General features: G+C 42.5%; 1 protein-coding gene across 3 annotated transcripts in view; it reads left to right on the top strand.

Annotated features, from left to right (window-relative positions):
- Positions 1-26,493, top strand: part of GPD2 (glycerol-3-phosphate dehydrogenase 2) — a 292,752-nt gene extending 266,259 nt beyond the window's left edge. For 2 of the 3 annotated variants that reach the window (XR_015874935.1, XR_015874934.1), the window contains exons 19-20: positions 17,830-17,913; positions 26,160-26,493. The gene's annotated coding sequence lies outside the window, so the exon portion shown is untranslated. The remainder of the gene's footprint in view (positions 1-17,829; positions 17,914-26,159) is intronic. The other variant, XR_015874933.1, reaches the window with a different exon arrangement.
- The last annotated feature ends 1,255 nt before the right edge of the window (positions 26,494-27,748 follow it).

Here is a 27,748-nt window from a genome sequence, read left to right as displayed (position 1 = left end):
CCAATGGAACTGGTTCCCTTGTATTTATTGATGATGTGACTGCTGACAAAAGCAGCAGAATGAATTCTGAAGTGTTTCGGGCAATATTATATGCTCATATTCAGTCAAATGCTTCAGAACTCATTGGACGGCGCTTCACAGTGCAGATGGACAATGACCCGAAGCATACTGCAAAAGCAACCAAAGAGTTTTTTAAGGCTAAAAAGTGGAATGTTATGCAATGGCCAAGTCAATCCCCTGAGCTGAATCCGATTGAGCATGCATTTCACTTGATGAAGACAAAACTGAAGGGAAAATGCCCCCAAAACAAGCAGGAACTGAAGACATTTGCAGTAGAGGCCTGGCAGAGCATCACCAGGGATGAAACCCAGCGTCTGGTGATGTCTATGCGTTCCAGACTTCAGGCTGTAATTGCCTGCAAAGGATTTGCAACAAAGTATTAAAAAGTGAAAGTTAGATTTAGGATTGTTTAGTTTGTCCCAATACTTTTTGCCCCTTAAAAAGTGGGAGGCACTTATAGAAACCGTTGTAATTCCTACACTGTTCACCTGATTTGGATGTAATTACCCTCAAAATAAATCTGAAAGTCTGCAGTTAAATCACATCTTGTTTGTTTCATTTCAAAGCCATTGTGGTGGTGAATAGAGGACAAAATATGAAAATTCTGTCAATGTCCCAATATTTATGGACCTGACTGTATTTATTAGAAAGTGCAGGTTGTTTCGCTCACTATTGGTCCCACAGTTTTTCTTATAACCTTTAAAGTAATTGACGTAATTTAGTGAAATGTGACACAGACATACCTTGTTCTATGAGAAACATGAGGAAGTCATAGCAAGCGTAGCAAGTGTTCGCCATTAGCATCCAGGCCAGCTGTTCACCCCCCTACTCGGCAGCACATTCAAAAATTTAAATAGGGGAGCAACACCAACTTCCAGTGAGGATGCCAGTGAGGATGGCAGTTGGTGTGGGTACCTCTGGAAAGTCAATTACTTTAAAAGTTATATGATAAACTTTAAGGGCCAATAGCGAGCGAAACACCCTGTATTTATATACCACCAGCATATTTTTGTATTACAGTTGTGAACCACAAGAAACAAAATGAGACTGGTGAATAGCAGACAGACAAAGGGCCTGAATCAAGGTAGGACGCGGTAGCAGCTTTAACTTTTGCCATGTTAATGCCATGGCCGATGGCAGTCTTATTGCGATGCCCACCTGCTGGGGCGTGAGTCCAACAATGTGCCTACAAAGGTGTACCATCGATCGGACATCAGAATGTCTGTCGGTACATGGCTGCTGGTGCCAGTGGAACAGGGCAATGTCACCGCTCGCACAGCCCTACTTAGGGCCCTGGTTATGGGAGTGTTGTAGGTGTGTATTAAAGCTCCATGCACTTCTGAGCGGTGCATATGGGGAGGGGATGTGTGCCTCTGTTGGATCTTTTGCATCTAGCATGGGGGTGGTGCAAGTACAGGTACTAGTGATGACGGAGGCAGCAGCCGGCATAAAAACAATGCACCACTGGTTTCTAATGATAGGCGCACAAGCTCCTGCATTAGTTGAATGGATTCTTGCATCAGCAAAAGGTGGTAAATCAGACTCTCACATCCCTCTGCAACTACAGACACTTTGCATATGACTCCGAATCACCCCCATTGTGTGCGGTTAGTGACCATTGTATTTATTAGCAGATATGACTGATAGCTCCGTGAAATATATAGATACCTTTAACATAATACCTTAAATATAAAATAAGTGGTTAATTTTAGCACAAGGCAACATTTGAATCCATGGAGAAAACCAGATCTTTGATTTCTGAAAGGTTTTCCAAATGTGGCTAATGCAGTAATATATACCTCCCAACTTTCAGAAAGTAGAAATGGGGTCGTAGCCTCGTGGCAAGGGGCGTGACCACATGGCAAGGGGCGTGACCTTGTAGGAAATTCCGGATTTGTGAGCCACGCCCCTCATTTTTGTCACTGCCAGGAGTTCCAGGAGCTACTAGGCATGCCCTCAGTCCCTCTCTCTAGTGAATAGAAGCAGGGCCGTAACTAGGGGGTGTGCTTGCTTCTGTAGTTCATTTGGTAGACACCACTCACAGTATATGCAATACAGATAAGGTTCCTTCAGTAGTTGCAAATCATAGTGCATTTATTGAGAGACGTCCTGAATCAGGGATGGACGTAGTTGGACACATCTTTACACAAAGCAGCTAGGAAGCAGCACACCAGTCCAGGGTTTTCGTGTAAGCTAGCCGGAGCTAGTTTTTATTGTGCACTATAAAAACTAAATAATAAAAATAAATCCTAGCCTGTTTGGGCACTAACTAAACAAACAGGTTCCCTGTCTCAACATGGCAGGGCCTACTGCCCTCACCACAACATAGGCATATGCACAGTACTCACAAAGGGTATATCACAGTGTCTCTTGAAATCCCAACACCTTAAACTAAGTATACTAACCCTAACCCCTAACCCTCCGCCTAACCCACCATTCCCACAGCCTAACTCTAACCCTTCCACCCCGCAGCCTAACCCTAACCCTCCCTTTAGTGCTTAACCCTAACTAACCCCTAACCCTAAACCTTCCCCTAACCCTAATACTGGATGCTGGTGATCGGGATTCTGGCGCCAGGATTCCAACTGCTGTTGGCTTCCGGCACCGGTATTCTGAGCACCGGATATCTGAGCAGCGGCATCCCGACCGCCGGGATGGTAACTACATCTCCCTATTTATCTGACCTCTAACACTGTGACATTACAACACCTCTACTAAGATCACTGGGCCACTCTGAGTCTTTACCCCAAAGAAAGGCCTTCCACAATACATTAGACATCATCTAAAGACATGTAAATTGCCTCAAATGACTATTGCTGCTTATTGTTGAGTTTGTACGCGTAGTCTCTTGCTGTTCTGATCCATACTAATGCCATAAGCCAGTGGCCTCCACACATCTTCTTAAGTAAAAATTCATGTCTTCCACGGCTTGTAAAGAATGCTGAGAATGTCTGTAGGCTGTAACAATCTGAGGAGATCCAACTCTCATTGCAAATCATTTGTTTTGACGTTAATCATCTGAGCGCATGGCTCCGAGCTTTGTGTGATGTAGTGTAATTTGATTTGTAGAGTGTGAGAATTTTATAACAGTCATTTGCGAATAAATTACTTAGCAGTTTTCTGCTCTGAAGAAACTTATTTGTGGTATAATTTAATTTGTTTCCATAAATAAATGAATGACCTTCACATATTATTCTCTTGTGAATTAAGGGACACTCAGCCACCAATAGAAAAGAATCTTGTTTTAGCACCGACCCCCTAATCTACCTTATCTCTCTTATACTGTATTTTATATCTTCCCTAAAGTGTAACTTCTACACACGCAGACATATTAGGCAGCCTATGTCTTTCTTTGTGCAAATTTTAACATCGACTATAGATAGACAGAGAGATGGGAACTAACCTATTTTTTTTATTTAAAGATCACCTGTCACCAAGAGTTAGCATTGCCTAATTCAATAATGCATATACAAATAGTAAACTACCTATATATCATGCTTGCTCTTTTTTTAAAATCTGTCTCGTCTCTTTAATGCTGGCATTTTCAGCCTACTGCCAGTGGCACCAATATGCAAAATAAAGGAAAGAGACAGATTCAGAGGACATTATATTAGTGCAAAATGAAATGCTATCATACGTCACAAGCTACTGGAGAATATAGGAATAGTTATTTACACACTTAAGAGGCAAATTTACTAAAGTGAGAGTTTTTAGAAGTGTAGATGTTGCCCATAGCAACCAATCCAATTCTACTTAACATTTAACTAGCACCTTCTAGAAGATAATATATAGACTCTGATTGGTTGCTATGGGCAACATCTCCACTTCTAAAAACTCTCACTTTAGTAAATTTACCCCTTAGTTTCACTATGATACCATCATTTAGGTGCAATATGTAGGCCTCTGACATATATAGTATAGAATACATTTTTATGTGCATGATTAAAACAAAGCTCGCTGAGCACCGGGGCTTATATTATATAATATCACCTATGCTTTATTGGTATACTCTGTGGTCGGCCTGTATATGTACGCCGTTATGCCATACCGCCACTTCTCCGACTGTTTCAGTTGTAATACTATAGAATACCATTCTTCTACACTGATACTTCTATATATCCATTTCAATCAATGTGTATATTGATAAATATTAGAGATGTGCGGGTCTGGATTTCTGAAATCCAAACACACACAAATTTATTTAGGGGTAGAACCGGGTCAAGGTTCGGATTCACTTTTGTGATCCGGTTCGAACCGAGTCCCGGTTCGGACCTGTTGCCAGTTCAGAACTTGGACTTAAAAAACAAACTCTGGTTTTGGATTTGGACATTTTAGCTGTTTTTATTGATTTTTATCGATTTTTAAGTGATTTTTATAAATGTTTATCCGAATCCAAAACCAAAACACTTGAAGGTGGTTTTGCAAAACCAAAACACGTAGATGAATCCAGATCCAAAACCAAAACACGGGGGTCCTTGCACATCTCTAGCGAATATTAGCTTGGCTCAGTGTCTGTGTTTTAATGCAGGATTCTCCCTAAAGGTAAAAGTAGACAAACTAGTCACATTTCCAGAACGGCACAGTTCAGCGTGTGACACAGAATGTTTTTATTTCTCTTTAATATCTTTTTTCTAGCTAATTGGCCTTTACATCGTCCATTTTTCCATGTAAAAATAATGCAGTCGGAAGTGTCAGATAATAGAACAGAATAATATGTTTTGTGGCTTTGCCCAATTTCTAATTAATGGCATCCTCCCAATGATGAGCTTGGGTTAACACAGTGGTAGTGACATTAGAGTGCATTGGCTGGAAAAAGTGCACAGTCCTTGTGAATGATTGGTGTCACAGAAGCCTCATGTAAAATCGTTGGCTATTACTGTTCTTTGCATTTGATTGGTGCTGCAGGGGACACACGTGGGATCATTGGCTGTTCTTGTTTTTTCTGCGAATGATTGGTGCCACAGAAGCCATATATAAAAACATGGTTGCTACCGTTCTTTATGATTGATCCAGTGCAGCAGAGGACACACTAGAGATCAGTGACTCTTCTTGTTTGAAGCCATATATAAATATAAAGTCGTGTTTGTTACTGTTCTTTGTGATTGATTGGTGCCACAGGGGCCACACATAAGATCATTGGCAAAAACTGTTCTTTGTGGGAGACGGGTCTCACTTTCTCAACAACTTTGAAGCTCCTTTGCTTCTGTTGCCTGTGGTAAGGTCTAGGGAAAACAAGCCCCGTCCAAATGTTTCAAACCAGAAACCATTCTCATTTTCTCACTCACTACAAGGAGTACGCGGTCAGGAGGTCGATAGTCAGTATGTTGACACTGACTTTATTGACAGTACAATGCTGCCAGCACCTTGTGTCTGTCAACACAATTTGGGGTCAATTTAATCAGGGGTAATTTGCGGCCGATGCCTGCAATGTGCCATTGTGACAGCATTGGAATGCCAACAACGGCACACTAAATCACCCTGAATTCACCCCTAAATTGCACATTCTAGTTTACAGCTCCATATGAGTGAGTATTAATATACGCAATTTAGTGGCTACTGTAAGTACGGCTGATGTGCCCTCTACATCAACTGCACATGCGGGCATCGCTCCCGATTGAATGGACCCCTTTGTTTAATGAATATATTTCCTGCCAGTGATGACAACGCTCTCGCAACACACTGTGCTCAAAACTCATAAAACTATGACCTAAAAAACATAAAATAATATTTTAAGTACTAACATGTCCCTTTTGAATTATAATTGACCAATATATGTTATTTCTGGATTAGATTATTGGGGCTTTCTTAGGTTAGGCTGTTAGTGTTTAGTAAATTGTATAGTGGTGGGAAAGCTGTGGCTTTTGGTGTGCACATCTTAGTGACAGTTAGTTTACAACCGCCTGTCAAATAGAGTCTTGTCTGCATTCCGCATTCATGTATCACAGTACTTATCAATGGAAAGCACTCCATCAGAGCTGATATTTATTTCTGCCTCCAAAAAGATGCTAATTCCCCATTCTCATCACTGTCATACCAAAATAAAGACCAGAGAAGATTGGGTTTGCCAAATGTGAATTATATCAAGATGGCACCCTAGGGAAATCAAATTAAAAATACAATACCTGATTATTTCCATACTTAGACCTTGATATAAACATATTTTAGTGTTAACAGTTTTATTGTTTGCCTATTTTTGTGGTTATATTTCAAATGTGTGATTTTTTTTTAAAGCCAAATTTAAATCTTTTATTCTAGGATGATAATCTATCAAAAATTATCATTTAAGCACCAGCTGTGATTCCCATCTCCTTGATTCATTTTTTCGTTATCTGGCTAATAATCTATTCATAATCACTCAAACTTTTAGCACCGCAGTACTAACGATCATTAATCATGAATATAATTCAATGACAGCGGGGTCGTGTCCCACTAACAATGTACACCTTGTTTGCCTTAAAATGCTAATCACTTCTCTGAAAAATTAATGAGGGTCTAAAGATATTGATATTACATCTGTGTTATAATTGAAGTATATTCAAACAAACACTGTTTTGAAAGGATTCAAACTTACTTAGGACAAAGATTCATCATTTACATACAGTTTATTAATCTATATACATATGTTTAAGAAGTCAATTTTAACTCCCAGATGTTGTGAAATGTTGTTAGATTCAGTCTGCAACAATGCAAGAAATGCATGATATTATTATGATGATGATTAATAATAATAATAATAATAATAATAATAATTATAATTATAATAATTATAATATATTATACTAGTCTATCGGGTCAATCCTATTCCACACCATGTATAATGTAATCGCGACAATGGCCGCGCTTGACGGCAGCCCGGATTCACCCAAAAGTGCTCGCAGACCCATAGGGCTCTGAGCAAAATTAAGCAAATTTGAGCTCGGAGCAGGCCGCAAAGGGAGCGAGGCGCCAGTCCATTGCCGGTGTTTTAAAGTCGTTGCAACAGCAACTCGCGCCCTTTGCATGGATTGTATAATTCACTATAGAATAAATGTAAAATAGAGGTAGGACCATGCGCTCATTGTTATGGTTATTTAGGGTCAGCTGCCTATTTAGGGCGGATGCATCAACAATAAAAATACGGTCAAACCTACAAAAATGCTGTTTTCGGAGTTTTGACCGATATCACCATATGCACCAAGCTCCGGAAAGCTTTGTGTCTCAGGAGGGAATTCCGTTAGCAGCTGTAATTTACCATGGGTGAAAAAGCTTTGTGTCTAAGGGGGAATACCATTAGCAGCGGTAATTTACTACGGATGAAAAAGCTTTGCGTCTAAGGGGGGAATACCATTAGCAGCGGTAATTTACCATGGGTGAAAAAGCTTTGCGTCTAAGGGGGGAATACCATTAGCAGCGGTAATTTACCATGGGTGAAAAAGCTTTGCGTCTAAGGGGGGAATACCATTAGCAGCGGTAATTTACCATGGGTGAAAAAGCTTTGCGTCTAAGGGGGGAATACCATTAGCAGCGGTAATTTACCATGGGTGAAAAAGCTTTGCGTCTAAGGGGGGAATACCATTAGCAGCGGTAATTTACCATGGGTGAAAAAGCTTTGTGTCTAAGGGGGGAATACCATTAGCAGCGATAATTTACCATGGGTGAAAAAGCTTTGTGTCTAAGGGGGGAATACCATTAGCAGCAGTAATTTACTACGGATGGAAAAGCTTTGTGTCTAAGGGGGGAATACCATTAGCAGCAGTAATTTACTACAGATGAAAAAGCTTTGTGTCTAAGGGGGGAATACCATTAGCAGCAGTAATTTACTATGGATGAAAAAGCTTTGTGTCTAAGGGGGGAATACCATTAGCAGCGGTAATTTACTACGGATGAAAAAGCTTTGTGTCTAAGGGGGGAATACCATTAGCAGCGGTAATTTACTGCGGATGAAAAAGCTTTGCGTCTAAGGGGGGAATTCCATTAGCAGCGGTAATTAACAGTGGGTGAAAAAGGGTAATTTACCAGGGCTATACAATTAGAGTTCCTTTTTCTTGCCCGGCAAATTACCATGTTATTGCGTCTTAACCCAAAGAATCTGGGAAATGTTCCTGGACCTATGGGTTAACACGGTAGCGGCACACGCAAACAGGTTATCTAACAGGGATTTCTTTTAGAGCCTGCTCAGGCTTGAAAAAAAATCCTCATTAACTCCAGCTTGCGAGCTGCCTTTGGCTCTAACTGTATAGCCCCGCTGCTTCAATTAGCCCTCTGTAAATTGCCACGGTTAAATGAATTGCCCCCTAAAAGTAAAGTCTTACTAACTTAAAATAATACAGCTACAGATCAACAAATAGTAAGAACTTTAATGATAACCATGAAATTCAGTGAGTATTGTTGTAGAATAAAAGTTGGGAGATATCAGTTTTAGATTCTCATAAAAAAAACCTCCTTGAATACCTGGAAGACACCATGTTTTGCTTTCCTGAATGTGAATTGATACAATGCAGCTTTGAGAAAAAAGGCAATCTTGAAAGAATTGTATTTATTTTAAATTTTTTGGAGGATATAATTTTAAGGTTGTCAACAAAATTATCCCTTTCATAAATGTTCCTATTTCTGTGTAAACTGGTAAAATACAAATACACAATAGCTTGGTTATGTCGAGGAAACAGAAATGTGTAAAGTGGCAGAGCCAGTCATTTTAATACTTATGATTGATTACCGGCTGTGTGGCTAGTTAGGCAGCTGGTCATCATCATGCTACTGGGCCTATTTTTACTTTGAGGCCTGGAGCTGGAGCCATTGTTAATTTGGCCCTCGCTGCCACGAATGCTCATTCATCACACAATATGGCTGCTTTTACTGTGTGTTGAGATTTACAGTGTTGTTGATTTTTTATATTCATTTAATAACAAATAAACAATAACAAGTAATTATTGATCCCCTTTTAAAAGATGTCTGACAGTAATTTCCGTCGCTGGATGAGGAAATACATGGTTTAATAATGAATACTGAATAAATGCTTGCTTTCTGTCTTACGTGTTAATGTCTGATATTCTAGGCAAAATGTGCAATTTTTCTTTCTAGAGCCAACAAACTGCAAAGCAGAAAAAAACCTTTTTTACAATAGGATTATTTAAAAGGCCCAATTTCAAACAAGGCAAATCCACCATTTGAGCTCTACAGGATATTGTTATTAACCGCTATTTAAGAGCTAATTCTAACCTGTGGCTCAATCTGCCAGTTATTTCACATTTCTATTGTAATTCAAGGATATCAAATCTTGGTCCCCCTTGCTCATAGTGCCTCTGTACAGGTTTCAGTTTTTCAGTAACTTATGCAAAACTGAGCTATAAAATCAACCCAAAGTAAGTACGTAGTGTTAGTTACAGAATGGACCTATTCTGCACAGCACAAAACGTAGGCAAAAATATTGTATTTCTGCCCATATGCTGTGCGGTTCTCACCTCTAGATCTGTACGCTCTGTATCCGCAGGATCTGGGCCCAGATTACGCCAGTCGTAAGTCACACACACTTACACCCATGCTTTTCATCATTTGATTGTCTTAAAATAAACACATTGCATCTCGTTTAATAGTAAATAAAAAAACTAAAGGAAACACGCAACTGTGAGCGTCAGCGGTGGATTCGTAAACAACCAATCACAATCGATCGTCTAATGCTGACGGCCATCCTCATCATCTGCTGTTTGCTCATGCCTCTGATCATCAGGGAATAATACTGCTTTCTCATTACGGAGTATGGATGATTGCACAGCGCCACTTCTGATAGTTCTGGCTTCTTACTGAAATCAATCCAGTTCTGTGGTACACCAGGGCAGTGCCATACATGTTCAGACTTAAGACCCGGGCTTGCCTCGTAGTGCCCGACCCATTTTCTATTTGCACCACGAATACATCTCCCCATTCACTCTACTAACTACAATAACTCCCCTTCTTCCAGCTTCACAACCAATACTTACCGGTTTAGCCAATGTTCTTTGTCTCTTGCTCCTCTGTATTTACAGCATTATGACTTGTGATACTGGAGGAAGCAGAGAGGAGGAAGCCTTCAGAGATATGCAGTAATGCCATTACTCAACATTGTACCCTGGTTGCACCATCTTTGATGTGGCTTTACCTCATTATATTGGGATAGAAAACCCTGTAGTGCCTATCACTTTATCTATTTGCCACTTCAAATACCCACGTCCCCCTATTCTATCTGCCTCTGCCAATAAACTCCCTGTGATGTTCTTTATTTCATTCTAATTTCCCGCCAGGCCAGAGCTGGTAGGCCACTGCTTCCCCTCACGGCCATTAGACTGCGCCTCATATCAGTCATACTGTCCCAACATCAGTTGTAAGATGGCGGGGCTGGCAGAAACATGGTCAAACATTGAGGTGCGTATTGTGATCAGATTTCTCCATCTAAAGGGCACATCAGCAGCTGAAATGCATCGCCAACTTGTCGAGATGTACGGTGATAATGTCATGTCATGGAAGCAGGTTTTGGTTTGGTGTACTGCCTTTGATAATGGCAGGACAGACGTCCAAGATGAGCAGCGATCCGGCCAGCAAAGCACGTCCACCACAGTTGACAATTTGTGCCGCATTGAAAGTCTGATTCAGGAGGACAGATACATTCAAATTAGTGATATTGTTGACAAACTGAACAGCTCAATAGGTACTGTGCACAACATCGTTCATGAGCAACTGGGGTACAGGAAAAAGTGCACATACTGGGTACCGCAGCAACTCACAGAAGTTCACAAAATCAATAGGATGGGATTGTCTCTCGTGCACTTGACACAGTACCATGAGGAGGGAGTGCAGTTCCTGCAGCGTATTGTTACAGGCGATGAAACATGGGTGCATCATGTGACACCGGAGAGGAAGCAAGCATCCATGACACCGAAACAGGCATCGTTCCCACCTTCAAAGAAATTTGTAACAACTCCATCAGGAAAGAAGGTCATGGCAACCGTGTTTTGGGACCACAAGGGCGTGCTTCTAGTTAGTTTCCTTACCAAGGGAGATACTGTGAATGCTGTCTGTAATTGTGACACATTTAGTCGGTTGCGGAGCAAAATTTGTCAAAAACAACCTGGGTTGCTGTGAACAGGCATTGTATTGCTGCACGATAATGCCAGACCACACTCAGCTACTGCTGCTGACAGCAAACTGAAAGCAGCGGTAGACTCTGGGCACTAAAGTGTGCCTGGAGTCTACTGCGCATGCGCAGATCACTGGGAAAATGGCACGGCAGCCATTTTCCCAGTGATTTCCTACTGCACATGCGCAAAATGCTAGGGAAAATGGCCTTGGCGCCCATTTTCCAGGCGTTTTCTGTAGTTCTACTCCATGGGACTTCGGAGAGGTTAGTATAAAAAAAAAGTATGGGTGCAGCGTGTGTGCTGCAGGCCCCCCTTGACCCAGGGGCCCATGTGCACCCAACACCCTGCACCCATTATAAAAACGCCCCTGTATACGCATGAGTTGTTAAAGTGCTACCATTGGGAGGTACTGGACCATTCTCCCTACAGCCCTGACTTGGCACCGAGTGATATCCATCTCTTTGGACCACTAATGAAGCACCTGGGTGGAAGGCGATTCGCAACTGACAGAGAAGTTCAGCAAGCCGTCATGTCCTGGCTTCAGGCTTTCTTTTATGCCGGGATAAATACCTTAGTGTACCGTTGGAACAAATGCTTAGACAAGTATGGGGACTATGTGGAAAAATAATCTGTACAAAGGCCATCCTATTGTATTGATTATAGGTATATGTATGAGTTGAATAAATTTACGCATTGAGAGGTCTTGTTACCTTACCTATTGAACACCCTTGTACATTCATACACATCTTGTTTTTTCTCTATATGTTCAGGGCAATTCTAGTATCTCGTCTTGATTTAGAAGATGTAAAATATTTAGAGTGAGGTGTATCAAAGAGAAAAATTGGAGGAGTTACACTAATATCTACCAAACAGCTTTTATCATTTTTGTAGCGCCTTCTATAAAATGACAGTTAGAGCTGATTGGTTGCTAAGGCAAGTTCTCCACTTTTTCTCTCTAAAAGGTTTGATACATCTTCCCCTTATAGAGATAAGTAGTTAGAACAGATTTGAGTTGCAATAAAATGACATCTAGAAGAACTGCCATGTTTGGGCGTGAGCTGTATGAGGTTTAACACACAAACCTACTTAGAGACCTACAGGCAGGGCCGTAGAGTGTCTGGCTGAGCCCAGGTACTGGCAAGAGTGTGGCTAAACCTCCTTGCACAAACCTTAAAAAAAACCCAGTATTTGCTGCATGGCTGCACACCCCTCAGCCAGGGGCAGATCTAGGAGGGGGGCGCAATCAGTGCAATCACTCAGTGGCAGCAGAACCATCAGGCTCCCTGTACTCGCTGCAGCTGAGCACACTGCAGAGTGTGCTGGGCGCTGCTTCTGCTCACAGGACAAAGAGGGGAGAGGGAGGGGGGACCCAGGTCCCCGCCGGGTCCCTCCAGCAAACCTGGGCTAGGGTAATCAGTACCTGCTCCCCCCTCCCTTAGAGCCCCTTCCTGCAGGTGTAGAGCAGCAATGCAGAGCAGAGTAGCAACTTATTGATGTCGGTTGCTGTCATACAAATGTGCGATATATTAAGCTAATAAGATGTTTGCCTCATATGTGGATTTCATCATCAATACCCATTTAGAGATGAGCGGTCCGGATCACCTTGAATCCGGACCACTCCGAACTTCTTAATTCAAGCCGTATCCGAGTCCTGGCTAAGGTTTCCCGCCAGACTCGGATGTCAGATCGAGGCTGAATGTCATCCTCCCGGCGTCGGATTCTCACGGGGTTTGGGACTCGGCACTATTCACTGCAGTCCAGTCACGCTTCTGCCTGCTGTGCTCTGCTCTGTGGTGTCTAAGTGGGGCTGTGTCCATCTCTAAGGGACTGTGTCCATCTCTAAGGGGCTGTGTCCATCTCTAAGGGGCTGTGCTGCTGGGGCTGTGTCCATCTTTAAGGGGCTATGCTGCTGGGGCTGTGTCCATCTCTAAGGGGTTGTGCTTCTTGGACTGTGTACATCGCTAAGGGGCTGCAGGCTGTGTCCATCTCTAAAGAGCTGTACTGCTGTGGCTGTATCCATCTCTAAGGGGCTGTGCTGTCACTATGTACTTCCAAGAGGCAAGCTGTGTCCAGTCCCCTTAGTCTAATTAGTCTAATTAATTTCCATCACAGTGGTGCTGCACTGACTCCGCAGGCCCCACCAACTGCGTTCACAGTGTGACTCGATATTTGTCAAGCAAAAAAACTTTAAAATAATAAAAAAGTTTGAAAAATAACAAAGTTTAAAAAATAAAAATTATTGTATTTGTATTGTTCTGCACACTGCACCCCAGTACGCTGTATTACCCCAGAGCTTGTGCGTAAAAGCGGTCTGACTCTATGCAGTGAGCCAAGTTGCCAATTTAAAACAATAAAACAGTTAAACAATAAAAATTGTTGTATTTGTACTGTGCACTGCACCCCAGTATGCTGTATTATCCCAGAGCATGTGCGGTCTGACTCTACGCATTGTAAGCCAAGCTGCCAGTTTTTTAAATAATTTTTTTTGTGTTTGTACTGTGCACTGCAACCAAGTACGCTGTATTACCCCAGAGCGTGTGCGTAAAAGTAGTCTCACACAGTGTGAGCCAAGCTGCCAGCGTTAAAACATTTAAATTGTTGTATTTGTACTGTGCACTGCTCCCCAGTATGCTGTATTATCCCAGAGCATGTGCGGTCTGACTCTACGCAGTGTGAGCCAAGCTGCCAGTTTTTTTAAATAATTTTTTTTGTGTTTGTACTGTGCCCTGCACCTCCATATGCTGTATTACACCAGAGCATGTGCGTAAAAGCAGTCTGACTCCATGCAGTGATCTGCAAATTGAAAGTTGGATAACGATCAGTTTACAGAAGAGCAAGCATATACTAGCACTGCAGCTGCTGCCACTAGTCATGATGACGATACTAGGCCTTCAACGTCATCTACTAAAGCTGACGATCAAGGGCATAGAGGGTCTAAGTCAGGGCATCTAAAATCAATAGCACAATATACAATGGTAAAGAAAAAAACACCTCTTACAAAGGGAAAGATTGCTGCAGAATAACACAAAATTGGCAACATGCCATTCACCACATGCAGTGGCAAAGAAAAACTCAGGTCTTGGCCTTTATTTCTTAGTGGTGGCTCTGCAACTGGCAGTGAGGCATCTTTTTCTGCCTCTCATGATGATGCAAAACCTTTTCACTCTAGCAGAGGGTTAAAAAAATGAAAACCACTAAGGCAGTAGAACGACTGTGCGTTCAGAAACAGAAATGTCACAAATCCCTGAGGAGAGTCTAAGTGTGTCCACGAGTGCTATGTGTGAGCCTGACCTTTCTGATACTGTTGTACTCACAGAGATTCTGCCTTCCACCATTTCTGCTCCCTCTGCAAATGTGGGGATGAGCAGCAGAAGTATAGCTGATGACATAAAAATTGAGGATGCCACCAAGGAAGTGCAAGTGGATGAGGGTGATATTTGTGTAGCTGACACTTGTGCTAATGAGGATGTTGAGGATGAGGATGTTGTTTGTGTAAGTCAGGCACCAGTGGTAGCAGCTCTTCGCCATGATAAAAAGAAAGCCATTGTCATGCCTGGGCATAGGACCAACAAATACACCTCTTATGTGTGGAATTATTTGTACCCAAATCCTGACAACTTTTGTCAAGCCATCTGTAGCCTTTGTGGAGCCTCAGTAAGTAGAGGTAGGGACATTAAGCATCTAGAAACCTCCACCCTGTTTCATCATTTGCAGTGAGCTCATGACAAGTTTTTGATAACATCAGAAACACTGTGCAAAAAAAATAACAACAAGCACTCCAACATCATCTAGCTCTCTTCTCTCAACTAGATCCCAGCACCTGCAATCTCTGCCGCCAACACCTTCATACTCAATATCCATGATTATGATCAAAGGTAGTCCTGCATTCAATTTGTTAAGCTTAGTTGACTCCTCCCCTATCCAAGATTCCTTAGAAGAATCCATGAGTGCTAAGCCTGCTGCTGCTGCTGGGGTGGATCTTCATCCCAGAAGTGGACCAAGAAGACTACTAGTAGTAGTTTCACAAAAAATTGACTATTAAACAATCCTTTGAAAGAGCAACCAAGTATGACAGCTCTCACCCAGTGGCACAACGGATCACTGACACCATGATGGCTATGCCACTATTAGATCTGTGTGCAATATCCGCTGTTGCAATGCAATGGGTTCTACACAGTCAATTGAGGTCCTGTGTCCCCAGTAAAAAAATTAATAATTACTGGCCTACAAAATGCCATTGTACCTACTGTCCACTTAACCACAGATATGTGGACAAGCAGTAGTGGGCTAACCAAAGATTACATGACTGTGACAGCCTACTGGGTGGGTGAATCACCTTCAGCAGCAGCAGAACAGTATCTAACAAACAACACCAGCTCATTCAGAGGCAGGCTACTTTGTGTATCAGCGGCTTCACTAAGAGGCATACCACTGATAACTAAAGGGGCCTATCCATTATACGAATTTTGGAACAATCCAACCAAAACCAGGAGGTTTTGGTGATATTGTTCACAAAGTCATGTAATGGATAGCAGGCAAGGACCAGCGATGCGCGTGCATACTGGGTCCTTTGCTGACCCCGACTATCTACGGAACATGCTGGTCAACCTGACGAGGTTCCCCATGTTTTGAGATAGGAGGTCAGGATCCTGCACTGAAAGATGTTCTGTGAACGCCGTACAGTGCGGGTACCGCACCCGGTGACATGAAGGACTGAATGCTAGATGTTCAGTTTTTCAGGTCGCCTAATGCATAGGCCCCTTTAGAAACCTAGGGATGTCATAGCAACATGGCTTACCCCACTTGGACTCTCCTTAGGATTTGTGATTTCTGTTAATGCCACAAATATTGTGAAAGCATTACAGATGGGTGAATCCGCTTTGCTCACATGATCAACTTGGTGGTACAGGTTTTAAAAAATTACAGGGCAAAAGATGCTGCTTGTGGCCCAAAAAACTTTTGGAGATTTTCGCCATTCAGCCACAGCATGCAGGAGATTGCAGCAGTGGCAAGAACAGTTGAGAATGCTTTCCATCCTTTGCAAGGTGCTCAAATCCTTCAAAGTAGACACCTATGAAGTCAGTTCAGACACTACTAGCTTGAGTCAGGTGATTACCCTAATTAGGATTTTGGAAAATCAGATCAAGAAATTGAAGTAGGAGATTAAACAAAGTGATTCCACTAAATACTGTATGTCAGACTTATAGATCAAGTCCTTTGTTCGCTTTGCCAGGATGCATGGGTTGCCAAGATCTTGAAATTGTAACACTACATTTTGGCAACCATGCATCTTTCTTTCCAACTGACCCAGATCTTAAGAAATTCAAAGAGCTCCTGGTGAGCAAGTTGGCAGCTCAAGTGGTACACAACACGACAACATCTCCTCCTTCAGTTTCTCTGGCAGCTGCCAGGGAGAATCTCTGCTTTCCCAAAAGACCCAGTGGTGATGCAGACAAGTCAATTTTGTGACATCTGGTCAGGTCTAAAAGAATTGCTGAAAATCAGTTACACAGCTACCGCAACTCCATCTGATATGGTCACCATCCAAAGAATGGTTGAGGATTATTTTCATGACAATGTACACATAGGCATGTCGCAAATTTCCTTGGACTACTGGTAAGACAAAAAGGCAATTTGGAGGCCCTTGTACAGCCTAACTTTGCAATGTCTAAGCTGCCCACCATCCTTTGTGTACTCAGAAAGAGTTTTCAGCACAGCCGGGAACCTTATCAGTGATTGGCATTGGAGGCTACTTCCTCAAAATGTGGAAAAGATGATGTTCAGCAAAATTAGCTGGAAATTCAACGAGGAAGACCTTTACCACCAATTATGTAAAAACATACAGAGATACCTGTAATGGTGGATTCCAGTGGGGATGAATTAATATTGTGTACGGATGGTGTACACACTGATGAGGGTGAGGATGGCAATGACGATGAATCTTGCCACAGCAGAGCTGTTAGCTTAGCTGCCTTAAGCCCATGGGTACCTTGTTTTGTGGGAGCCTAAACAAACCAAGCACTTCAGCCACAAAAGTGGCAGTCCCTGTCGCTGTGGTACTTGGTTTGTTAAACTGTGCATGTCCTTTTTAATATGCAACATAAGGGTGGGTGGGAGGGCCCAAGGACAATTCCATCTTGCACCACTTTTCTTTTTTACTGTGTGGCAAAGTTTCATAGATGTGCAATAAGCTGCCATGTGTTTGTGCCATTGCTCTGTCGCTTAGTAACCAGCCAGCTCGCTGCAGCCTTTAGCCAATAGTGGTGAAAACAATATTGTGAGCTGTGAGGTGGTCAAAACTGACTGGAAATGACTGGAAATTAACGTTATTGAGATTATTAATACTTTAGGACCAAAAAAGGCCCAAATTATGTGATTTTAGCTTTTCTTTAAATTTTTGAAAAAAAATGCAAAATGCAAAAAATGCAAATCCAAAAGCAATCACAGCGTTTTGGCAAATCCAAATCCAAAACCGGACTATGAATCAGAGCCAAATCCAGCGAAAATGGCCCGGTGCACTTCTCTAGCTCTATTATAAATAGGTGTACAGGAGGTTGTGACCATCGATGCACTGGACCTGCTGTTTACACTATTTCTAGAAACGTAACTGTGGAAATAGTGTGATTTCAAAATTCTGTCAATGATGAAAAAATAAAATATTTGTTTTCTTTTTGTACAGTGTGGAAGATAAAGATGAAGATGAATAGAGAAAATACAATAACAGAGGAATTTGCTTCTTATGAAACCAAATAACTTTTAGAAAGTAAGTACACCATTGTTATTATTGGGGAAATACACCAAGCATGTTACAGTACCTAATAATTGAATTTTGCTATAGCAGCAGCACCAATAAAATAATGTAATTGCATCAGTGTTCTGGTCTGTAATAATGTTACTGGCAGTCAAGTTAAGGAAAGCAATGTCTCCTATTCTTGTATCATACTGTACTGTACCTCACACACTGCAAATGGAATAGGAGTAGTAAGTATTTGTTCTTATGCTCCAATATGCCTGCAGTATAGACAGACACATTTAAAAGTGATGTACATAGAAATCTCTTTAAAGAAAAGGTGGATTTGAAACAAGTAGTATAAACCCAAACGATGAGCACTTCGCACTATACCAATCTAAGAGTGGCACAGCGGTATGGATTATGGCACATAATGGGCAGAGATGTACTAATGGCCTGCTTCAGAGATTTACGCAAATGCAATCGCAACTGCGAACTCACATTGCTCGCAATAGTGAAAATAGGCTAATGTCTTCCTAAGTTTACCCGAGCATAGGGACGCCCACTGCTGCTTTCTCATATCCGTCCAACTATGTGCAACAGTGTAAACATTGGGAACATACAGTAGATGCAGGTCGATCAGCCACGTAGCCTCTGTCAAGTCTGCCTCCTGACACGCAGAGAGCTCTCATGCTACGAAAGAGATCGCTATATCTAATTTGAGCACGCCCATGAAATGGCGTGTAAACAGACTGATGCGCCTGTGTTTCCTTAACTACCCCTGTTACCTCCCCCAAACGCTGACTATCTGCACTCACTGTGCGAGCATAATTGCAAAGTAATCGCTGCGCGTACGCAGTGCAGCTTTCAAATATGCACAATGGCAAACATTCGCTCAATCTGCGTAAATATCGGCATTACGTAAATCTCAGGCCCTAAGATCACAAAGTGGCTGGTGCCGCACTATGTTGCTTACTGACTCTCTGGGCTTGATTCAGACATGCTCGCGAGCGCTGAGTGCTCGCAAGTGGGTTGATGGTGGCCCAGTGCGCATGCGCACGACAGAGCCAGCTCCGTCGTGCGCATGCGCGAGACCCGGATAGCGATGGGCAAACCGTCGCTCCGGGTCTCGTACCAAAGGGGGCGTGCTGTTGATGTTGAGTGACAGCACGCCCCCTTTGGTGGGCGTGCCAGGGGTGTGGCTGCCCAGACGGAGGCATTCCCATGGGAACGCCTACCGTCTGGGTCAGCCCCACTGACATCACAAGTGATGTCAGTGGGAGTGCTTTCAGCTCTGTTTGAGCCGAAAGCACTCCAGGGCTTGCGGCAATGAGACCCTATCACAAGGGTCTCGTCGCAAGCCCCATGGTCGCGATGGTCTTGACCATCGCGACCATCTTCCTGGCCGCTCGCTATAGCTGTGGGTGGTCACCCACAGCTATACAAGTGGCCAGGAGGCCGCTCTAAAAATCAAGAAGGACGGCCCTGATTCAGAGCGAGCGCTCTGTCACAGCGTCCGGCTCTGAATCAGGGCCTCTCTCCTATCAAATCAAAGCTCACAAGGATCTGCAGCCATGGCAGCCATTCACAGTGATTCTCTGTGACACAGGCAACAAACGATTTGTGGCAAAGTATGGGACAGTCTTAGGGGTAAATTGACTAAAATTTCGAGAATGAACACGCTGGGCATTGCTGGGACACGTGTGAGTTGTTCTCAATCAAACACATGGATTTACTAAGTATTTCACTGAATCGTGTTTTCTGATGGTCTATGCAATCGTGTTTAATCGTGTGCGAGTTCAGTCGTATTGGGCTGAAAATAATAGAAGGGCCTGTAAGCAGTATGTTCTGCCAAAGCACTGCACGGATTACTGTGATCTGTGCAGTGCTTGTGTGTGTTTTTGGTGAAAGATAAAGCTAAAAATGTTGAAAAAGAAAATGGTGTGGCGTCCCCCAACCCCCCAAAAGCATAACCATCCCTGGACCTTTGAGCACGTTCTGGTACAGGAAAATAGTTGGAAAAATCGGTGTGGGTTTGCCCCCTATTTCCCTATTACCAGCACCGGGCTGAACCAGAAGGGGTGGTAATGCCATAGTAGTAGGACATACAATGTGGGGTCCCCCTGCCAAAGCATTCACCAGCCCCAAACTGGTCAGCCCAGGGCTGGCAAGCCTCAGAAAGTGGGGCCCCAAAAATAAAATGGGGTCCCCCCTCCCGAGGATCAACCAGTCCTGGCTGAGAGCTGAAGGCTTTTCCTTGCATCCCTGGTGGCAGTGGGTGTGGCGGTAATGGTTTAAAGATATAAATAATATTGTTCTTTAGAGTGAGACTACAGGTCCCAGCAAGTCTGCCCTGCGGCACTTTGGGGAATATATGCTGACATTATGAGGCTATATATTATGAAATGAAGCAATATAGGCATTTCAAGATATTTAAATTCATAGCAGTATGTATATTTATATTCACTAATTTGCCCCAAAATAGCCAAACCTGCAACAATATATAGCATTTTCGCACCCATATAATGTCACATGGTCCCATCTAGCCAAAAATGATCTCATGCTAGTATAATACTACATCCAATCTGTTATGCTGGGCATACACTAGACATTTATCTGGGTGATACACCTAATATCGGCGAATCAACCAAATAATTGTACTATGAGTTAGGGATGTTGCCGACCCCCGTGTTTTGGTTTTGGAACTGTATCTCCTTCAAGGTTTTGGATCTAGATTTGGTTTTGCAAACCATCAAGTGTTTTGGTTTTGGATCTGGATTTTTTAAATAAAAAATAGATAAAAAGTTTTAAAAACAGCTAAAATCATGTAATTTATGCAATCCAAAACCTGAAATTCGAATTTAAAATCTGATTCCGAACCGCAAAAAAAATCAGAACCACGACCCAGATTTACTCGGATCTCCTCAGGAGATTAGAACGGTGACTCGGATTTACCCGGATTCACGAAATTCGGGTGGATTCGTATTTCTGGAGAACCGCACCGCACATCTCTACTACGAATGTGCATGACCAATCTGAAAATATCAATCGGTTGGGCATGCCGAATCGGGCAGAATGTCTGTAAGATATTTTGAATCTACAAGTGGACCGCATCAGGCACTGTGTGCGCTGCTGCGGCCGAATGATGGACATTTCCCCTGTTCCTTCACAGGAGAGAAACTGGGAACTTTCTCCTCCCCAGGGGAGGAAGTCAGATATCGTGGCCAATACACTGTGACATATCTCACAGTGTATGCCCATGATATCTGCTGGGTCTGTCGGCCTGACACACATTTTATCTGTCAGTGTATGCCCAGCTTAAGACTTGATGCAGATAAAGGGAAGACATCTACAACCTTGAAATACCCAGAGCAAACTGCTATTCTTGCTGAGGATACAAATTTGCTGAGATGGAAGAGGCAAAATACTGTATATGCAGAAGAGAGTCTACATAGATTGTATTAGAAAGTGAAACAAGCTAAGAAGGAACTTCTAATAACAAAATAGACCCATTGGCATCCTCGCACTAAGGGCCTGATTCAGTACCGATCGCAAGTGCAACTACGAACGTACATCGAGCCATTGTTTGCCATTGCGCATGCGTATAAGCCACAATGAGCATTTGCAGTGGTCGCACTGTGATTACGGAACACAGAGGAACCCATTTCAGAGTGAGTGACAGGATGTCAGCGTTTGGGGGTGGTGACAGGGGAGTGGTCAGAGAAACGCAGGTTGACCGCCGTTTCCTGGGCATGTATATATTAGCTACTGTGATTGCATACACAGCTTAGAGCCCTCTGCGTGCGAGGAGACTTGCAGTGTCTGTGACTGGTCAGACCTGCTGTAAATGCTGTGTGAGTGGCCGATGTGCGTCGATGGTACCCAGGGCCAGATTAACAATGGGGCGGATGGAGCTACAGGTCCAGGCCACCAGTGAAAATAGGCCCACAGCATCCCAGATCCGCTGGCAATAGAAAAAAAAATCCTGCCAAAAACTGTCAGCGGCTGACTGAAATACGACACCACACACCTCCCTGGCCGCTCTGCCTGCCTAGGGGTCGAGTTGAGTCCAGGGTTTTCAGCCTCGGACAGTTCCTGCCCTGCATTTAACTTTCAGCATCTACAGCCCAAGCTCCATCAGTCACTTCCCACCCGCGCAATGCCCGATGGGAGTTGTAGTGTCCCTGCACGGCAATGAGTGCAGTAACTAATGGGCATCTATGGCCATGAGAACTACATTTCCCATAAAGCAGCAGTGGGTGTTGCATCGGTGCCTGCGCAGGACGTCTTCGAATGTAAGTAACCTGAATGTATGTATGTAGTATGTGTGTGGCTTGAAGTTGAATGGAGAGGTATAGGGGATGAGTCGGGCAGTGATAGCTGGGATGTCCCACTGCCTGCATCCACAGTCATACAGCCAGCACAGAGGCGGCTGTCGCTGACTGGAGCTAGAGGCAATGCATGGCACCTAGAGAGCCTGCAGTGCTGCCTCTAATGAAGAACTAATGCTTTTTCCCAGGTAACAATTGCTCTGGCCCCTGGGTTGCTCAGCAATCTCCACTGCAAGCTCTCTCTCACTAGCTGGGTTAATGAGCTTGCACTCATGCACCACTAAGTACCACAGCAGCTGCATCACTTACTAAGACAATTGCGGAAACATTTCCCCAAATGTGTCCCCCACCCCCTCTGTCGCCTGGTGGGTGCACAGAGTTAAATGCTCAGCAGCCTTCACAATGGGCAGAGAGTGTTTCCCCCAAGGAATCATGCTGTACACTTAGTCACCATAATACAAAAGGCGGCACATGGGAAGGCTTCACAGGACCCCCCTGCGCACCTAGTATCTCAACTCCTCCTCAGACAAGTTATGTCATGCCACCCCACTACCATGGCTGAATGGATAGAGCAGCTGAGCTCCTCCTTCTCGTGACCCAGTCCAGGTGAGCCAGGAGTTCCAAAAGCCTGCTGTAGCGCTGCCTCTGCAAGGTATACTTGTGTGCCTAGAATCTGTGTACTGTATATATGTATTGTATACATTTGTGTATATTATATACAAACACACAGTATATGGCCACAGGGCCTGAATCAGATATGTATTTTATCAAAACAATTTCAGCAGAGCGCACATAGCGTAAATTTGCTAGGTTACAAAGTACCCTCACAGCAATGTATATAAAATAATTCTAAATATACATTCTATATATATAATGTTAATTATGGTGAAAAATGGATTTATAAATGTTTCACCATAATCAACAATGTATATATTTAGAATATAAGATTTCGCTTTTTCAACCTACATCTCCTCACATCACTAGTCACACCCCCACGGCACTGGTCACACCCCCTGCGCATAACGCAATAGGCCCTTCATAAATTTCAGCTCCAGGCCCATGTGAACCTTAACCTGGCACTGATGGTACCAATGTTTACGCAGAAGAGCGAGATTGATCGGATATGAGAGAGCAGCAGTGTGCGTCTTTATGCTGGCTGAGATTTGGCAGGCATTAGCATATTTTAGCAGCTGCGTTCCGTATGGATTTGTAATTGCAATCCGTACTGAATCAGGCCCTAAGATGTGATACAGACGATTGCGGTGGTGCACACAGTAAGATGGACCAATTCGTTTTTTTGAGACAGAGGGACCTATTCATCATCGAAGGTCGTATGGCCTCCGATGTTAAAGTATTGAACTCGCTGTGAGGGATACTTAAGTATCCAACTTGCAGTGGGGGAAATGTGACACCGGAGCAATTCATCATTGCTAAGGTGAGGGGACAGGTGCTCCGAAAAGTAGTTGTCCCTGTGGTTAGTATCGCAGCTTTTTCTGTAGCTGCATTACTTACTTGCTCCCCGTCGTCTCGGCTATGCATGCGTGACCTCTGGTCATGCATGCGCAAAGCCGCCGGGGAGGTAGTGAGGAGGTGGCGGAGGGATCCCTCTTCGCATTCCCGGAACTCCTTCCCATTGAAAGGAATCGCTTATTCTCGGAAGCAAACTCTGAAAACTCTTTGTTTTCAGAGTTTGCTGAATATCCTATTGGACCCCAGATGATGAATAGCCCAGTAACCTAAATATGCAGAAACTAGCATTTCCACATGGTTACCAGGGCATTTATGATGAATAGGCCCCAGAGACAGCTCTGTTTTTGCCACTGCACTGCCAGCGATCAGAGATTACATGCATCCACTGCAGTTCCCCAGACAGCCTCTGCATACAATGGGCAATTGGATCCCCCAGCACTGTGCGTCCTTCTGTCCTTTGCATTTTCCGTCATGCATACCGGCATAATTAATGCCGGCATGCATACGAAGAGTGGAGGGATGCATCATCCTTCCTCTCCACCTCCAGTGGCTGCTGCTGTGCTGTGTCCAAACACTCCCTGTGTCCAAAGGCTGCTGCTGTGTTGATCCACTCCCTGTGTCCAGTGGGTGATGTGTCCATCCTCTCCACCTCCAGTGGCTGCTGCTGTGCTGTGTCCATCCACTCCATTACTAGTCTAACTGCCACCCAGTGGTGCTGCACTGTGACTTCGTAGGCCATACCCCACTGCGATATAGGCAGTGTGACTCTATAGTTTGTCATTTGCGGAAAAAGTATAACAAAAATAAAAAGTTTTTTCAAAAATGTTTTTTTTTTTTGGTTATACAACCTGCGTGTGCTGTCCCCCAGTACATTTGTTCTCGTACATACTGTATAAGCGCTGTGACTTCACGCAGTGTGAGCTGAGCTGCGAATCAAAAAAAAGTAGAACATAATTATTTTCTTTTATTGTTTGTACTACGTCTGTGTGCTGTCCCCCAGTGCGTTTGTTCATGTACATATAAAAGCGCTGTGTCTCCACGCTGTGTGAGCTGAGCTGCGAATTAAGAAAAAGTAGAAAAAAAATATTTTCTATTGTTTGTTCTTCATCTGTGCGCTGTCCCCCAGTGTGTTTGCTCACGTACATATAAAAGCTCTGTGTCTCCATGCAGTGTGATCTGAGTGTGTTGCAGTCGGTGGCCACTTTTTTGTTTTATTTGTTTTACTTTTATCAAAATCAAAATCAACATTTTTTGTGTGTTCTAAAAAATTTAGACCGTGATACACTAATGTTTAAGAACACTAATGGTGAGTAGGTCAAGGGACACCGTCTTAATATCTGCACAGTGTTTTGCAGGTGGTGGTCAGTTTTTTTTTAACTCTCTCCTACTTTTATCAAAATCAAAATCAATTTTTTGGTGTGTATTATTCTTCATACTCAGACTCTCTGGTGCACTACAGGGGTGTGCTACCAAATTAGAAGAGTGTGGGAGGGGTGGAATAGCCAGCAGTTTAGCCACCTGATATTTGTTAGTATATAACATAGGCTGTTTTGGAGTTAGCTACTCTGCAATGCAGCTATTAATTTTCCTGGCTTTCATTCTCTGTCAACCCTGGTGAAGAATCCTTGGCTATTAACGTAATACAGTATTTTATGGCCTTAATTTTTTTTTAATTAATCGATCAATTATAATTAATTAATAAATGAATGAATGAAACAATCAATCAATTAATTAATGCACCACTTTCATCCATTTTAGGTGCTTGTTTTTTAATAGCATTTTCAACTTCTCTGATTTTTTTATAGCAGTAATACAATAATGATTAATCAATCAATCAATCAATCATTTACCCAATCAATCTCTCTTCCAATACATAGTCCACCTCCATTTCCCTGTGCTGCCCTTGGGCCTCTGATCTAGCTCTTGATTAATGAAAACATTCTATAGCATCATATAGTTTATATTAAACTACCATCCTGTCTGAAAATGCAATGTCACTCTGTTTCCTAGATGTGTTATGCTTGAATTTGAGCTGCCACGTGTTTGTTCCACCCACCGCTGTCACTTAGCTTAGTCAGCCAGCTAGCTCTGTGCAACCTTTTGGCCTAAACTGGATAAAAACAACATTGTGAGCTGTGAAGTGGTCAAAATTGACTGGAAATGAGTGTTATTGAGGTTAATAATTCGGTAGGAACAAAAACAGGCCAAAATTATGTGATTTTAGCTGTTTTTATCAATTTAAAAAAAAATACAGATCCAAAATCAAAAATCAAAACACTTGAGGGTGGTGTTGGCAAAACCAAAACCTAACGATGAATTAGAACCAAAACCAAAACACATCTCTAATATATGCGAGTACATATATTCATCTCATGAATTTACTTTTACTTTATCATTTAAAGATAGGAATTAAATAAAAATATTAAGACATTGTATTAATTCTAAAGGAAAATAAAACAATTCTTTTATTCTTTTCAGGGTTTGTTTATTTTTGTCTGACTGCGCAAGAATTGCCCTCACAAAGCATGAATAGTGACATCACCATTTGAATTTTGAAGCAAAAATTGTTTGGTTTGGCCTGATTTGCACACAAATCACTTCTGTGTATGGGGGCAATACTGTAGATTGGCTGAATAATATTCCGAATTCCAAAATTTTTTCGCTGGGCGGACTAAACAGATCAGAGAACGAAACCACAGGAGATTTGCAAACTTGTTATTTCGAAACAATTTGATTTCATTTTGTTTGCAAAAGAAGATGACAAGAAAAGTGTTTGACATTCTGTAAAACAGTTTACTTTACACACACAAAGCTGTACTGGGTCTAGTGATTCTAAAGAGCTGTCAAAGGCATGAAACTTGATCAACCTTTAAAGCACGACAACACAATTCCTACGATTAATGCAGCACTCATGTATTATGCATGGGGTCATGTTGTTTTTTTTACATTTATTTGTTGGTCTGTGCAGTAAAAAAAGCAAATTAAATAAATATAGAACTTCATATTATTATGTCTGTCTAGCATTGCTAACTGTTCTCTCCTAATCGTCTCTAATGCTTTCTTAAGCAGCCTACATTTAATACACTGTAGCACAAGTAGACATGATATAGACTTATGTACCCAAATGCATGAAAAACAAAGCAAACCGCTTCCTATCAGTACTGTCCAGGCCTGCATTACAGCCAGTAATATAGAATGAATACACTGCCTCTATTAATCACATGCTCAAGAAAAATAGCATTATGGTGTGTGTTATACTTTATTTTATGCTAGTAAGTCCAAGCCAATGATCTGTCGTGTCAGGTTTCTCCCATTCATTACACAGATGAATGGAAGAAAATACCAGGTGCATGTATATGTTTGCAATTTACTTTATTATAATTTTCTGTAAAAATCACCATAGAAAAACTTTGCATAACATCCTTTGCACCACCCATAGCACTGGCCCACCATACTCTAAGGGGTAAATTTACTAAAATGAGAGTTTATAGAAGTGGAGATGTTGCCCATAGCAACCAATCAGATTCTAGCTGTTATATTCTAGAAGGTGCTAGTTAAATGTAAAGTAGAATCTGATTGGTTGCTATGGGGAACATCTCCACTTCTAAAAACTCTCACTTTAGTAAATATACCCCTAGATGTGATTTAATTATTTATTACAGTAGTCTACCTTATATTAATAAGCATAAAACACAGTTTAGTCATTATAGTGGGGTTGATATATCAAGCAGTGAAAAAAGTGGAAAAAGTGGACCAATGAAGAAGTTGCCTATAGCAACCAATCAGTTTTGAGGTATCATTTATCAAGTACATTCTATAAAATGATTGGTAGAAGCTCATTGGTTGATATGGGCAGCTTATTTACTGGTCCACCTCTCCACTCTTTTAACTGCATAATACATCAACCCCAGTGTTCCTTATAAAGGATAACTCAACGCAAAACTGAAAAGTCCATTTGGTCTATATATTAAGGATAAAACTACTAGCCTTTTCACCAGGACACCAGGACAAGATTCTGTCAAGGCCACTGTCCTGGCATGTCTTTGTGTATGCAAATTCTCCCCTGA

Source organism: Taudactylus pleione, unplaced genomic scaffold (assembly GCF_031769625.1).
Source record: "Taudactylus pleione unplaced genomic scaffold, aTauple2 ptg001137l, whole genome shotgun sequence".
In the NCBI taxonomy this organism is placed as follows: domain Eukaryota; kingdom Metazoa; phylum Chordata; class Amphibia; order Anura; family Myobatrachidae; genus Taudactylus; species Taudactylus pleione.
The sequence above is the reverse complement of the archived record's forward strand: the minus strand, read 5'-3'. Positions and strand labels throughout refer to the sequence as shown.